Genomic DNA, 14,063 nt, shown 5'->3' with positions numbered 1-14,063 from the left:
GCCCCTTCTTACCTTTCCATCTTCTTATGCTTTATATATTCTTTATATGTTTATATATAATATAAATATATATTTATGATACATATGATATGACAGGGTTAGGGTTTAGGGTTAGGGTTAGGGTTAGAATAGGGTTAGGGTTAAAATAAATGTATGAAATGAACATAAATATACATATATATACTTTATATATTCTTAAACTTTACACTACTCCGCATCCTCTATGATACAATGATACAAGCCTCCTTGCTGTTCCTTGTACAAGACACTTGTATGTTTCTTGTGCATTTCTACCCACTACGTTGAATGCTTAGAATGCTCCTCTTAATCCCCACCTCCTGGATGCCCTGGCCTCCTTTCCCAATACCCCTTCATGCTGAGGCCTTCCCTCTGGGGTTACTTCCAATTTATCCTCCATGTGACTTGTTTCTACAGAGTGCTTTGCATGCCATCTCATTAGATTAGATTGCATGGCTCCTTGAGGGCACGGGCTGTTTGTGCCTTTCTTTGTATCCTTAGTACCAACCACAGTGCCTGGCATATATACTAAGGGCTTAATAAATGCCCGATGACTAAGCTAAATGGAGATTAAAAACAATACACTAAATCATGAATGAGTCAAATAACAAATGATAGAAGCAATTAAAAAAAATAGAATTGTAACAGTGATACCCTATGCCAAAATTTATGGAATATAGCTGAACTAGTTTTTAGAGACAAATTTAAATCAGTAAATATTTTTATTAACAAAAGATAAAAAATAGAGGAATGAACAACTAAGCAAACAGGTGGTACAATGGATAGCGCACTGGGCCTGGAGTAAGACCTGAGTTCAAATCCAGCCTTAGACACTTACTGTGTGACCCTGGGCAAGTCACTTAACTCTGCCTCAGTTTCCTTATCTGTAAAACAAGCTGGAGAAGGGAATGGCAAACCACTCCCATATCTTTGCCAAGAAAACCCCAAAAGGGGTCACGAAAAGCTGGACACAACTGAAATGACTAAACAACAAGAAACAAAAGAACTAAGCATGCTGTTTAAAAATGAGAAAAACTACAAATTAATAATGCCAAAACAAGCTCAGAAGAGGAAAATTTGAAAATTAAAGGCAAAAATCAATAGAATTGAAAATAACATACTTAGGAAATATGTTTAATATAATGGTACATGTATAGACTCTGTCAGATTGCTTGCTGTTTTGGGGAGGAAGGAGAGAAGGGGAAGGAGGGAGAAAAAAATTTGTAACTCAAAATTTTATAAAAGTGAATGTTGAAAATTATCTTTACATGTAATTGGAAAAAATAAAATACTATTAGGTGGGAAAAAAGAGAATAACATACTTAAATACCATTTTAGGTGGAAGTCATGGCTATTTAGGGGTACAAGCCTAAGCTAGAGAGAAGGCTTGTACTCCCCCAGGTAGCTAGGTGATAAAATAGATAAAAGGTTGAGCCAAGAGTCAGGAAGACTTGAGTTCAAATCCCACCTTAGACATTCACTAGCTGGATGACCTTTGACAAATCATTTAGCTTCTGCCTTCCTCGATTTCATCTGTAAAATGGAAGTAACAACGGCCCCCACCTCCCAAGGCTCTTATGAGGATCAAATGAGAAAATATCTATAAAGTGTTTAGTACAGTGCCTGACACATAGCATGCAGTATATAAACACCAGCTATCGTTGTCGGTATCATTACTACTGTAATTATTGCCAGCAGTTGGAATCCAAAAGATCTGAAGAACGCAAGTTGGATTCCAAAGCACCAACATGGTACTGTAAGTTTAAAACATTTTTTCATTACTTAGTAACTTCCTGGCAGTTGGTTATTTGTACCTCCTGTCCATTTCCCTTAGAAAACCATAAAGGGCACTGTGTTCTTGCTCATTCATTCAAGAAGAGAATGCTCAGGGACAAGAAGGAAAGAATCTTCTTCCTGATCGGCAGTGAGCCTTGGAGGAGAGGAGCCCTGAGACCAGGTGGCCCAGTCCCTGGCCCAGGGATGAGGAGAAAATGAGAATGGGGAACCAGCCGGGAAAGGTGCCCCTGGAGTTAACACAGCAGCTGCCTCTTCCCCTTCAGGCTTCTCTCAGCGGCTAATCATTAAGCCGAATCACTTAACCACATTTCTCTGTTTTCACTTTTGTTAAATGGGGTTGAATCCCCTTCCATATAGTGAGTGACCGGTATCACACTACTGTACTACTTAACATTACAGAACGTCGAAACCGAAGGACCCTCGGAGGTCACGCGCTCTGGTCCCCTCATTTAAAGGAGAAGGTATCTCAGAAATGGGATAGGCCGATGGTTTGCCCAAATCTAATACCCAATTAGTGTCCGATTATTAGTACTCTGGCCTCCTGGATTCTAGTCTCCTGCTCTTTCCACCACACAAAGACCCACAAGTAGAAATTTTAATAAATGTGAAAATGGCCTATGACCTTAAGGAAGAAAGGAAGCGAGCATTTCTGTAAGTGTGCCAAGCACTTTACAAATATTTTCTCCTTGGATCCTCACAACAACCTGGGAGGAACGTGCCATTATTATTCCATTTTAGAGGTGAGGAAATTGAGGCTTGCCCAAGTCACACAAGTAGGTTAAGTCTCTGAGGCCAGATATGAACTCAGGTCCTCTTAGCTGCAGGCCTGGCGTCTTATCCGATGTAACACCTAGCTGCCTTTCCTGATGGAAGCACGCTGGGTGGGGGATCAAGGACCTAGTAGTAGGCCTGCTGTTCATTACCTGCTTGACCTCAGGCAAGTCCCTTAAGTGGAATCTCAGTTTCCTTACCTGTAATTCGGGTTTGTTTGGACTGACTGAATCCTAAGGACCCCTTCAGATATAAATCTGTGATCCTACTCACATCTCTAGGTAGTTAATTGCCTCATCAGAAAACACTATGATGATATGGGAAAAGCTGATGGAAAGTTAGTTGCCTAGTAAATTTTATTTGCTAGGTGGAAGGTTTGGGTTTTTTTTTTTTAACATGTCTGCATGGTTTAATTAAAATAATCATACTAGTAATCCAAAGCTACACTTGAGAAGCAGTATGATGTCAATGCAAAGAACATTGTATCTCGATTCAGAGGACCTGAGCTCAAATTTGACTCTGCTACTTACTGGCTAGTACTGCTAGGTTACTGACAAGTATCCTCTCAAAGCTTCCTTTTCCTCATCTGTAAAATGAGGGGCTTAGAGTAGATGAGCTAGGTAATCCTTTCCAGCTCTTGTTGCTATGAATACAAAAGGAAGAGTCATTCATGTCAATAGCATTCATTTTTCTTTCTATCCATAAAAAACAAACAAATATTTGAATGCTCTGGTAAACGGCAGTATTTATTCAAGACTGACTTAAACCTGTATTACAACATCCCTATACTGTACGGATTATAGGGATTATACTTATAGGATTATATTAGTATGTCTGAGGAAATGTGGTGAGCACATTTTTACCACAAAGGTAAAGAGAGTTCAGCAGAGCTATTTATTTTCCTGAAAGCCTTATTCCCTGCCTAGTGGGATCAAACTCAAATAGAAACTGATCTCTGTGGGCCACATCTTGACTTAGAAAACCACAAATTAGCATTATCTATGTTATATTGTATTTTCCTTTATTTTGTTAATATTTGTTTTGTTTGTCATCTGGTTCTGGGCCCATGTGGGAGTTTCCAGATGTTTGCCCCATGGATGTCGACTTTGCGATACATCAAGCAGCCTCTCTTTATTACTATTTTTAATCAACCCAGCTCGCTATTTACAATGCTTTGGTTCTTTTTTTTTAAAACAACGGTTTTTCCCAATATACCACACCCCTGTCAAATCTTCCCTTATAACAAATTAAAATTTAAACAAAATCAAACAGTTTTGTGACGGTGATGGCCTATGCAACATTCTGCTCTGTCAGTCCCCCACCTGCCTAGCAAGGGGAGGGAAGTTTGTCTCATCATCTGTTCCCCAAGATTAGTCATTGTATTGCATCCAGTCCTTTAATTGTTTAGCTTCCAAGTATTGTTTCATGTACATCCTTGTAGTCACTACGTATATTTGGGGTCGAAGAAGCGAATTGGGTAAAAGACTTAGGCACTGGAGTGACAGAGGACATACAATGTCAGACTTGGAGTCAGGAAGACCTGAGTGAAAATCTGGCCTCAGATACTCACTGTGACCCTGGTAAGTCACAGCGTCAGCCTCAGTTTCTTCATCTGTAAAACAGGGATGATATTAGCACTTACCTCTCAGGGTTATTGTGAGCATCAAATGAGACATTTATCAAGCACTTCGTAAGCCCTAAATTGCTATGTAAGCGTTAGCCATTTTCACGACTCATCAAGGGATGTGTATCTTCCCGTGTTTCTATGGGAATAGATAATAATAATCCCATACATAAAGGGTTTGCATTTGATGGCCTGTAAGTATACAACCTAAGTATATATACCATAATTAGTTCATCCATTTTCTAATCGAAGGCCACAGTCACTTTACTCTCTGACGACCCCCTCTCCAACAACTTTGCTGCTCAGGGCAGAGATCATGCTCTTACAGAACTAAACCTTTTATCACTGAAGTTCTGAACCTGGGCTTTGCTGTCCTGGTTGGAGAATGCCTTGTGTGGCTCACTCTCTAAGGCCAAGTTGGTTCCAGCTGTGCTTCAGGGTACTTTCTGGCCATTGCCTTGTTGATACTTGAATATTCTGTTTTTAGTTCTAAAAACATTCAAAATCAGTCCATTCCTCAAAGTCTCTACTCACCAATCCTCCGATAACTCTGCAAAAATATTCCTTCCTGGGGCCGCTAGGTGGCACAGTGAGTAGAGAGCACTGGCCCTGGAGTCAGGAGGACTTGAGTTCAAATCTTGCTTCAGACACTTGACACACTTACTAGCTGTTTGACCTTGGGCAAGTCACCTAAACACAATGGCCCTGCCTTCCCCCCTCTAAAAAAAAACAAAAACAACCAAACAAAAAAAAAATACTCCCTCCCTGATCACAACTCCTTTTTATATGATATCTCCCCTATTATAATGTAAGCTCCTTGGGGGCAGAGAAACTCCATAGCTCCCTATTACCTTCAGGATAAACTATATCTTCTGTCTGACTTTTAAAGCCTTTTGCAACTTGGCCCCTTCCTACCTTTCCTGACTTTTGAGACCTTACTCACCCTACATGTGCTCTATGATTCAACGCCATTAGCCTCCTTGCAAGTCCTCATGCTGGACCCTCACTCTCCCAACTCCAGGTATTTTCACTGGCTGTCCTCCATGCTTGAAAACGCTCTCCCTCTTCACCTCTGCCTCCTGGCTTCCTTCAAGTCTCAACCCAGATACTCCCATTCTGCAAGGTGCCTTTCTTTGTTGTTTGTTTCAGTCATGTCCGACTCTTTGTGACTCCCTTTGGGGTTTTCTCGGCAAAGATACTGGAGCAGTTTGCCATTTCCTTCTCCATCTCATTTTACTATGAGGAAACTGAGGCAAGTGGGGTTAAGTGACTTGCCCAAGGTCACACAGCTAGTAAGTGTGAGGTCAGATTTAAACTTTCATGGGTCTCCTTGATACTAACTCTTCCCTTTGAGATTATCTCCATTTTATCCTCTATATTAACTTGCTTATAGATAATTATTTGTGTGTCATGACCCCAATTCGATTCTGAATCCCTTTAGGGCAAGGATTATTTTTACCTTTCTTTACATCCCCAGTGCTTAGCATGGTGTCTGGTGCTTAATAAATGCTTATTCACTTGACTACTTTAAGTGAAGCACATTAACACATTTTGATATGAGAGGATTTTCAGCCTGTTCCTGAATTTTCCTTTTAATGGAAGGATTAGGCCCATTGTCAAATTCTGTTTTCTCTGTGTTATAGAAATTGGAAAGGGAAAAACACACACACACACACACACACACACACACACACACACACCAGACCCACCCCAAATGTGTTTTGCAGATGGGTCTATGGGAAGCCAAAGTAATTGTACAAAGTAGGAAACATTTCAATTTTTTCTCTGCTGAGATTTTAATAACTCCAGAGTAATTTTTCACCCACAGTACCCATTTATCAGAAGAATTGTCAGATATTCCTCTTTAAGGAGATCTAAAAGCAGCCCTTTCTCAAAAAGACTGCTAAAAATGTTCTCAACCCTTTCCTGCTTTGGTTCTAAATTCCCTTTTTGTCTTTTCTTGGGGGGGCTGGGATGGGGACTAAAGTAGAAGTGTAGTGCATTGGTTGAAATGAGGATGCCTAGCATCGCCACCCCCCCCAGTCAGATGACAATCTTCAACTTTAATTCAATAAATATTTATTAAACACATACTATTGCAAGGAACCTAAAAGATTAAGGTGGATAGAGATCTTAGGCGGGATCTAGGTAGAACCTTAGAGCTCTAGATAAGACCTGAATTCAAATCTTGCATCAATCACTAACTGTGTGAACCTGGGCAAGCTTTTTTTTTTTTCTCCACTTAATAGTATTTTATTTTTTTTCCGATTAGGTATATAGTTTTCAACATTCGCTTTTGTAAGATTTTGAGTTCCAAAATTTTTTTTCCCCCTTTCTCTCCCCTCCCCCCTCCCAAGACAGCATGCAATCCGATATAGGCTATACGTGTACAATCATATTAAGCACATTGCTACATTAGTCATGTTGTGAAAGAAGAATCAGAACAAAAGGGAAACACAACAAGAAAGAAAAAAACAAACAAAGAAAGAGAAAATAGTATGCTTTGATCTATTTTCAGACTCCAAAGTTCTTTTTCTGGATGTGGATAGCATTTTCTATCACAAGTCTTTTGGAATTGCCTTAGATCATTGTGTTGCTGAGAAGAGCTAAGTCTATCAAAGCTGGTCATCACCCAGTATTGCTGTTACTGTGTACAGTGTTCTCCTGGTTCTGCTCACTTCACTCAGCATCAGTTCATGTAAGTCTTTCCAAGTTTTTCTGAAATCTACCTGGTCATCATTTCTTATGGAACAATAGTAGTCCATTACAACTTGTTCAGTCATTCCCCAAATGATGGGCATACCCTCAATTTCCAATTCTTTGCCATCACAAAAAGAGCTGCTATAAATATTTTTGTACATGTGGGTCCTTTTCCCTTTTTTATGATCTCTTTGGGATACAGATCTAGTAATGATATTGTTGGGTCAAAATATATGCACAGCCCTTTGGGCATAGTTCCAAACTTCTCTCCAGAATGGCTGGATCAGTTCACAACTGTACCAACGATGCATTAATGTTCCAATTTTCCCACATCTTCTCCAGTGTTTATCATTTTCCTTTTTTGTCATATTAGCCAATATGACAGGTGTGAGGTGGTACTTCAGAGTTGTTTTAATTTAACTTCTCTAATCAAAAGTGATTTAGAACATTTTTTCATATGACTGTAGATAGCTTTAATTTCTTCATCTGAAAACTGCCTGTTTGTATCCTTTGACCATTTATCAATTGAGAAATTACTTGTATTCTTATAAATTTGACTCAGTTCTCTATATATTTGAGAAATGAGGCCTTCAGAGACACTGGCCGTAAAAGATTGTTTCCCAGCTTTCTGCTTTCCTTCTAATCTGGATTGCATTGCCTTTGTTTGTGCAAAACCTTTTTAATTTAATGTAATCAAAATTATCCATTTTACATTTCATAATGTGCTCTATCTCACTTGATCATAAATTCTTCTCTTCTCCATAGATCTGGCAGGTAAATTATTCCTTACTCTCCTAATCTGCTTATGGTATCATCCTTTATGTCTAAATCATGTACTCATTTTGACCTTATCTTGGTATATTGTGTAAGACGCTGGTCTGTGCCTAGTTTCTGCCATGCTATTTCCCAGTTTTCCCAGCAGTTTTTGTCAGATAGTAAGTTCTTATCCCAGAAGCTGGAGTGCTGTTTATCAAACAGTAAATCACTATAGTCATTGACTGCTATGTCTTGTGTACCTAATCTATTCCACTGACCCACCACTCTGTTTCTTAGCCAGTGCCAAGTGGTTTTGATGATTGCTGCTTTATAATACAGTTTTAGATCTGGTATGGTTAAGCCACCTTCGCCTGCATTTCTTTTCACTAATTCCCTTGATATTCTGGACCTTTTGTTTTTCCAGATGAATTTTGTTATTATTTTTTCTAGCTCTATAAAATAATTTTTTGGTAGTTTGATTGGTATGGCACTGAATAAATAAATGAATTTAGGTAGAATTGTCCTTTTTATTAGCTCAGCCTACCCATGAACAACTGATATTTTTCCATCTATTTAGATCTGACTTTATTTGTGTGAAAAGTGTTTTATAATTGTATTCATATAGTTCCTGGATTTGTCTTGGCAGGTAGTCTCTCAAATATTTTATATTGACCACAGTTATTTTAAATGGAATTTCTCTTCCTGTCTCTTGCTGCTGGGCTTTGTTAGTAATTTATAGGAATGCCGATGAGTTATGTGGGTTTATTTTATATAATGCAACTTTGCCAAATTTGCTAATTATTTCAAGTAGTTTTTTAGTTGATTCCTAGGATTCTCTAAGTAAATCATCATATCATGTGCAAAGAGTAACAGTTTTGTTTCTTCATTGGTGGGAAAGCTTTTTAATCTTTCCTAGCCTCAGTTTCCTCATATGTAAAAGGGGAATGTTAATAGTACCTATCTTACAGGGTTGTTGTATCAAATAAGACACTAAATGTAAAGTGCTTTGTAAACCATAAAGTACTATATAAAGTTAGTTATTATTATTATTAATCAAATCTCATCATTTTAAGGATGAGAAAAAAACTAAACTCCAGAGAGGCTGTGATTTACTCAAGTTATTAATTGATTAGGTCTCTGTCTGTGATTTCATCAGTATCCAGAACTCCTCTTATGAAAATGCCCTCCAGCAAAGGAGGTCAATATCTTATCTGTAACGTATGGTGTTAGATTGCGGCTGGGTCACTGAGAGATTAAATAATTTGTGATCTGGTCACACAGCTAGTAGTTGTCAGTCAGGTCAAGTGAGGAAACTTTTATTTATTAAGCTCCTACTATGTTCTGGGCACTGTACCAAGAGGTAAAGATACAGAGAAAGGCAAAAAACCAGTCCCTGCTCTCAGAGCCCCCTGTCTAATGGGAGAGACAACATGCAAACAGCTATGTACAAACAAGCTATTGACAGGATAAATTGGAAAAAATTTAATGAGAAAGCACCAAGAATAAGGAAGACCAGGTAAGGTATCTTGTAGAAGGCAGGACTTTAGCAAGTAGGATTTGAACCCTGGGTCTCCCTGATTGTAAGGCCAGGACACTATCCACTATGACATCCTGTCTTTTTAAACCCAAGCTTATACAGGTAACTAGTCATAAAACTTGTATTAAAATCTGGCTCCCCCAACTCCTGATCCATTGCTTCTGCTATACAACACTGTCATTCCATGTCCTAGAAATTCATTGGGGCAGCTAGGTGTTACAGTGGATAGAGTGCAGGGCCTGAGTCTGGAAGACCCAAGGTCAAATTTGACCTCAGACACTTACTAGATGTGTGACCCTGGGCAAGTTACTCGGCTGTCCACCTCGGTTTCCTCAACTGAAAAATGAGAGTAATAAGAACCCCTGTCTCTCAGAGTTGCCTCAAGGATCACATGAGGCGCTGTCTGTTATGCACTTAGCACCATGCTGGGCATATAGTAGGTGCCATGCATAAATGTTGGGATCCTGGGGTAACTCAGGAAGATTTGCCCCCAGCTCTCTTTTATGGCTTTAAAGCATTGCCACTGGACTTTCCTTTTTCCTTTGGTGCTTTCCCTTGGACTTGGGGGATGTTTCTGAAGGAAACAGAGAGAGAGGGAGAGGGAGAGAAAGAGAGAGAGAGAGAGAGACAGGAAGGACAGAGACAGAGGGGCAGAAGGGTTTCTGATGAGTCTGGTACAGGAGAAGGGCGACCTTCTCTCTTAGCCCAAGTCAAGACTGAGTGATGGCTTGTTTCACAGAAGTAGAAGTCACTTGTGCAAATAAGGGAGCATCATCTGTAGGCTGTGGCATCTCTGTAATTTCTGCCTTCCTTCTACTGCCCCTGGGATTCAGAGTTACAGGAGAAAGAGAGGAGTGGTGGGAGAGGGATAAACACCTCAGCAACAGCTAGCCAGAAGCCATGGTGCCATAGGAGCAAGATGCCTGGGAAATGTGATCTTCAAATTTACAATGTGAGCATTGACACCTTGGAAATTGGCCAACTCTATGAATCAGAGCTTGATTTATTGTCCCGTTGATTGTTTAGACTTAAGAAAGTGATGGGTAAAATGTTAATAATTCAGATTAAACTTAGAAGTGTGTTATGAGTGCACGTGCCACCCACCCACCCCGAGAGCTGGTTATTAAACATCTACCAACACGATCCTGCTGGAAGACAGTTCAGGAACAGACAGGGACCAAGATGTAAGAGGAGAACAGAACCACAGTTGCTGAAAGTGCTGGCTCTTGGGAATACCACTGGGCTAGTGGGCTGAAGGACCTGATTTCCCTTTTAGTCCATGAGTCTGAGATAGGAAACCCTTCACCACTTTCCTGCTTTACCTTTAAAAAAAATCATAACTAATACTGGCACCTAGTATAACTGACACTAGCATAACTAGCACCTGATGTGTGCCAGGCTCTTTGTAATTATCATGTCATCGGATCCTCACAGCAACCTTGGGAGATGGGTGCGATTGTTAGCCCCCTTTTACATGGGCAGTAACTGAGGCAGACAGAGGTTAAGTCACACAGTCACATGGCTCATTAAGTATTGAGGCAGGATTGGTTAGTTCTTCTTGACTCTAGGCCCTGTGTTCTACCCATTGTACCACCTAGCTCCTCCTTCCTTCTTCCTTTTAGTCTATGATCCTGATCTTCTTCCTTTTCTACAAGCCAAAGGGGTGTGTGTGTGTGTGTGTGTGTGTGTGTGTGTGTGTGTGTGTGACAGAGACAGAGACACACAGGGAGACAGAGAGAGAGAAAGGCAGAGAGACACGGAGAGACAGAGACAGAGATAGAGAGAAGGATGGAGGGAGGGATAGAGGGAGAGGCAGAGATTAAGATTCCCTTCTGTCACATTTGGAGATCTGGGAGGGAAGAAGATGTTTGCTCTATTTTCTTTTTCCTTTATTTACAATACCCTACATGGTCACACCATGGTAAATGTCTGAATCTATGAATGAAATAATCAGTAATGAGCCAGGAAACCACAGACTGGACAAGCGTTCTTAGGGAGGCCAATAGCAGATTTCACATTTGAGTGTTTTGAGCAATGTTTCATTTTATCCCCTAAAATAGATTCAGACCTGGCTGGAGAGAAGTTCCTTCAAACGATTCGTCCTGCCTCAGGCTCGTAGGCACCTAACACATAATAGAAATAAAGGCTCATTGACTGATTTGTTTTCAGGGACAGCCTAGGTGTTTGTATGATGAAGCCTTTAGATGAACAGCAGGGATATTCTTCCTTACTCAAGCACCAGAGAAAGTAACTTACCAACCCAGCCTGGTTGCTCAAACATTGGAACTCCTGTTGTGCAATTCATATACTGCCCGACCTTGCTGGACCGTTATCACAGTGACATACTACCTTTCTGTATATATAAGGAAGGCAACACTTGAAACATGTGGAGGCCAGTGTCAATCACACTGGGTCAGCTAGAACCAAAAGCATTTCAGTTTGGTTATTGACTCATGAATACTTATCTATTTCACTTAATTTTCACGTGAGCAAGTAAAATATTTTGTCGTACTTTTTCCAAGAGAATATATTAAAAGTATCTCGAGCTGCTGAAACTTTAACATAAAGTACTAGTTTTGGAATTTCTAATCCAAGACTTTCAAATGGATGTAGTTACAGAAAAACTGTTAAAAATAAAGTCACATAAGGAAAAAAAAAGTCTTCAAAGTGCAGCAACCTCTTGAATTGGCTGTTGTGCCTTCTCTGTGGAGGTTTATGAAGAGCCTGGCAACCATTTATTAGTTATTAAGAAGGAGACCTATCAGTTCAAATAGCATTCTTCTGAGAAGGGACGTTTTTGTGTAATGAACTCAAGTTTATCCTGGATGATTCTTAATATTGGCATGAAATTTCCAAATATGGCCTTACTTGAACATTTTTTTTTCTTAAAGATGAGGGTGGAGAAGGACCTGGACCTGTGATTTAATTAGTGTAAGGACAGATGGGATTTTTGAAGCATTACAATTTTCCTGCCCTAGTTTTTCTATGGCCTAGGGTGATATTGATGGTAATAGATAGGAAGGAACATTGTAAAGGAAAAACTGATAGAAGTGAGTGACAGATCGGGGAGGCAGAACTGACTTTCACCTGCCCTTCCCTATACCGCTGTTGAATATACTGTCTGGTTTATGGGAGCAACTTTGATAGTGCTGAAGATGAAAATGAAGTGAGCAGAAAAACAATCTGAATATGAAAAGCAGATGGGTTTGCGGTGGTGGTATTAGGGAGGGCGAGGTTGTTGTCTCTATTTTAAATTTTTGTAAGGGGAGGATGAGGTTGGCTGCTCGATGATGAATATCTTGGCCGTGGTAGCTCTCAGAGATAATTTGTTTGGTTGTTCAGGGAGGGAGTGGAGGGAGTGGCCACAGTGGCCTTGAAGGACTTGGGAGGGAGGGAGCCCATCAAGAGGAATGAATGTGCTTTGGGTCTAGAAATCCTCTTCAGTTTGAGTATCCTGATTGGGTCTGTCCTTGGAGAAGAGCCCTGACCTTGGAGTCAGAGGATCTGGGTTCAAACGTCACCTCCTCCATTTATTTGCCGTGTAACCATGAGGAAGTCCCTTTCCTGACTTGGGGCCTCAGTTTCCTCTTTTGTAAAAGGAGAGGGTGAGACTAGATGGCTTGTGAGATCTTTTCCAGCCCTAGATCTATCATCCCATGTTCTTGTGACCCTGTAGGTCTTAGTTCTAGCAATCTGCTGCTTCTGCTCCAGTGCTCTGAATGGTTCATTGAATAGCGTTGAGTTTTTAAATTGGAGAAATCCCAGGGATGATTTCTGGAGATGACAACAAATTATTCCTGACAAGTTCCTTACGTGTGAGGAAAAGTTGAAGCTACATTTTCATATCCTTGAGAAAACGTAAGAGAAAGTGTTTTTAAATGCTACAATTCCTTGTGGTAAGACAGTGACAAAAACTCCACTCTTCAGTATAGTGGTAAGTGTCTGATCTGTGATTTTATTGATATAGAAAACTCTCGGGTGAGGAAACAGATCAGCACCTTTTCAGAAACATAGTCTTAGAGTGTTGCCTAGAGCACTGAGAGGTTAAGTGGTTAGCTTAGGATCACACAGCAGTATGTGTTAATCAACAGTCAACAAGCATTTATATGCCAGTATATGCCCTATGTGTTGGGCACTGGGCATATCAGTATCAGCAGAAAGAAAGACAAGCCCTGCCCTCAAGGAGCTTATATTCTAATGGGGGTAGATAACACATAAAAGGGAGTTGAAGGTGGGAGGGTGGAACATAGTAGAGAAAGTCCAGTGGAGATGAGTTAGCAGTGCAGCCAGGAGAGGAATGAAGACTTGGCTGAATGGGACCTCCTCCCTTAAAATGGCAGTTCTGGGAGAACTAACCAATCAATAATACGGAGAGGCCAAAGGGGTGGGGAGTATTTCCAATGTGAGAAGCAGTTCCGGGGTAGTGAGCTTCCAGAGTGAAGAGGTTTCTGTGTCATGGTAGAGAAAGTCCTATCATATGACGGAGTAAGGATTTGAACTCCTGTCTCCCTTGCTGAGACCAGTTCTCTAACCACAGTCCCACATGGCCTCCCAGCCTCTCTAAGTTTTTACACCAATCGATCATTCATTCCCTCAGCCAACAAGCATTTGTTAAGCACTTACTTTGTGTCAGGTATTTTGCTAAGTGCTAGGAATATAAAATCAAAGGAAACCGCAAGGTCAAAGAGAGGAAGAAAGGCCCTGTAGATGCTAAAATATTTAAAGAGCCCTTCTCGTAGCAAAGAACTGGCAACAAATATACATTTAATTGGGAAATAACTAAACAAGTTGTGGTACTTTATTATCACAAAATATTACTGTATTCCTAAGAAATGATGACTATGAAGAACTCGGAGAAGC

Source organism: Trichosurus vulpecula, chromosome 7 (genome assembly GCF_011100635.1).
Source record: "Trichosurus vulpecula isolate mTriVul1 chromosome 7, mTriVul1.pri, whole genome shotgun sequence".
In the NCBI taxonomy this organism is placed as follows: domain Eukaryota; kingdom Metazoa; phylum Chordata; class Mammalia; order Diprotodontia; family Phalangeridae; genus Trichosurus; species Trichosurus vulpecula.
This window is presented reverse-complemented; position numbering follows the sequence as displayed.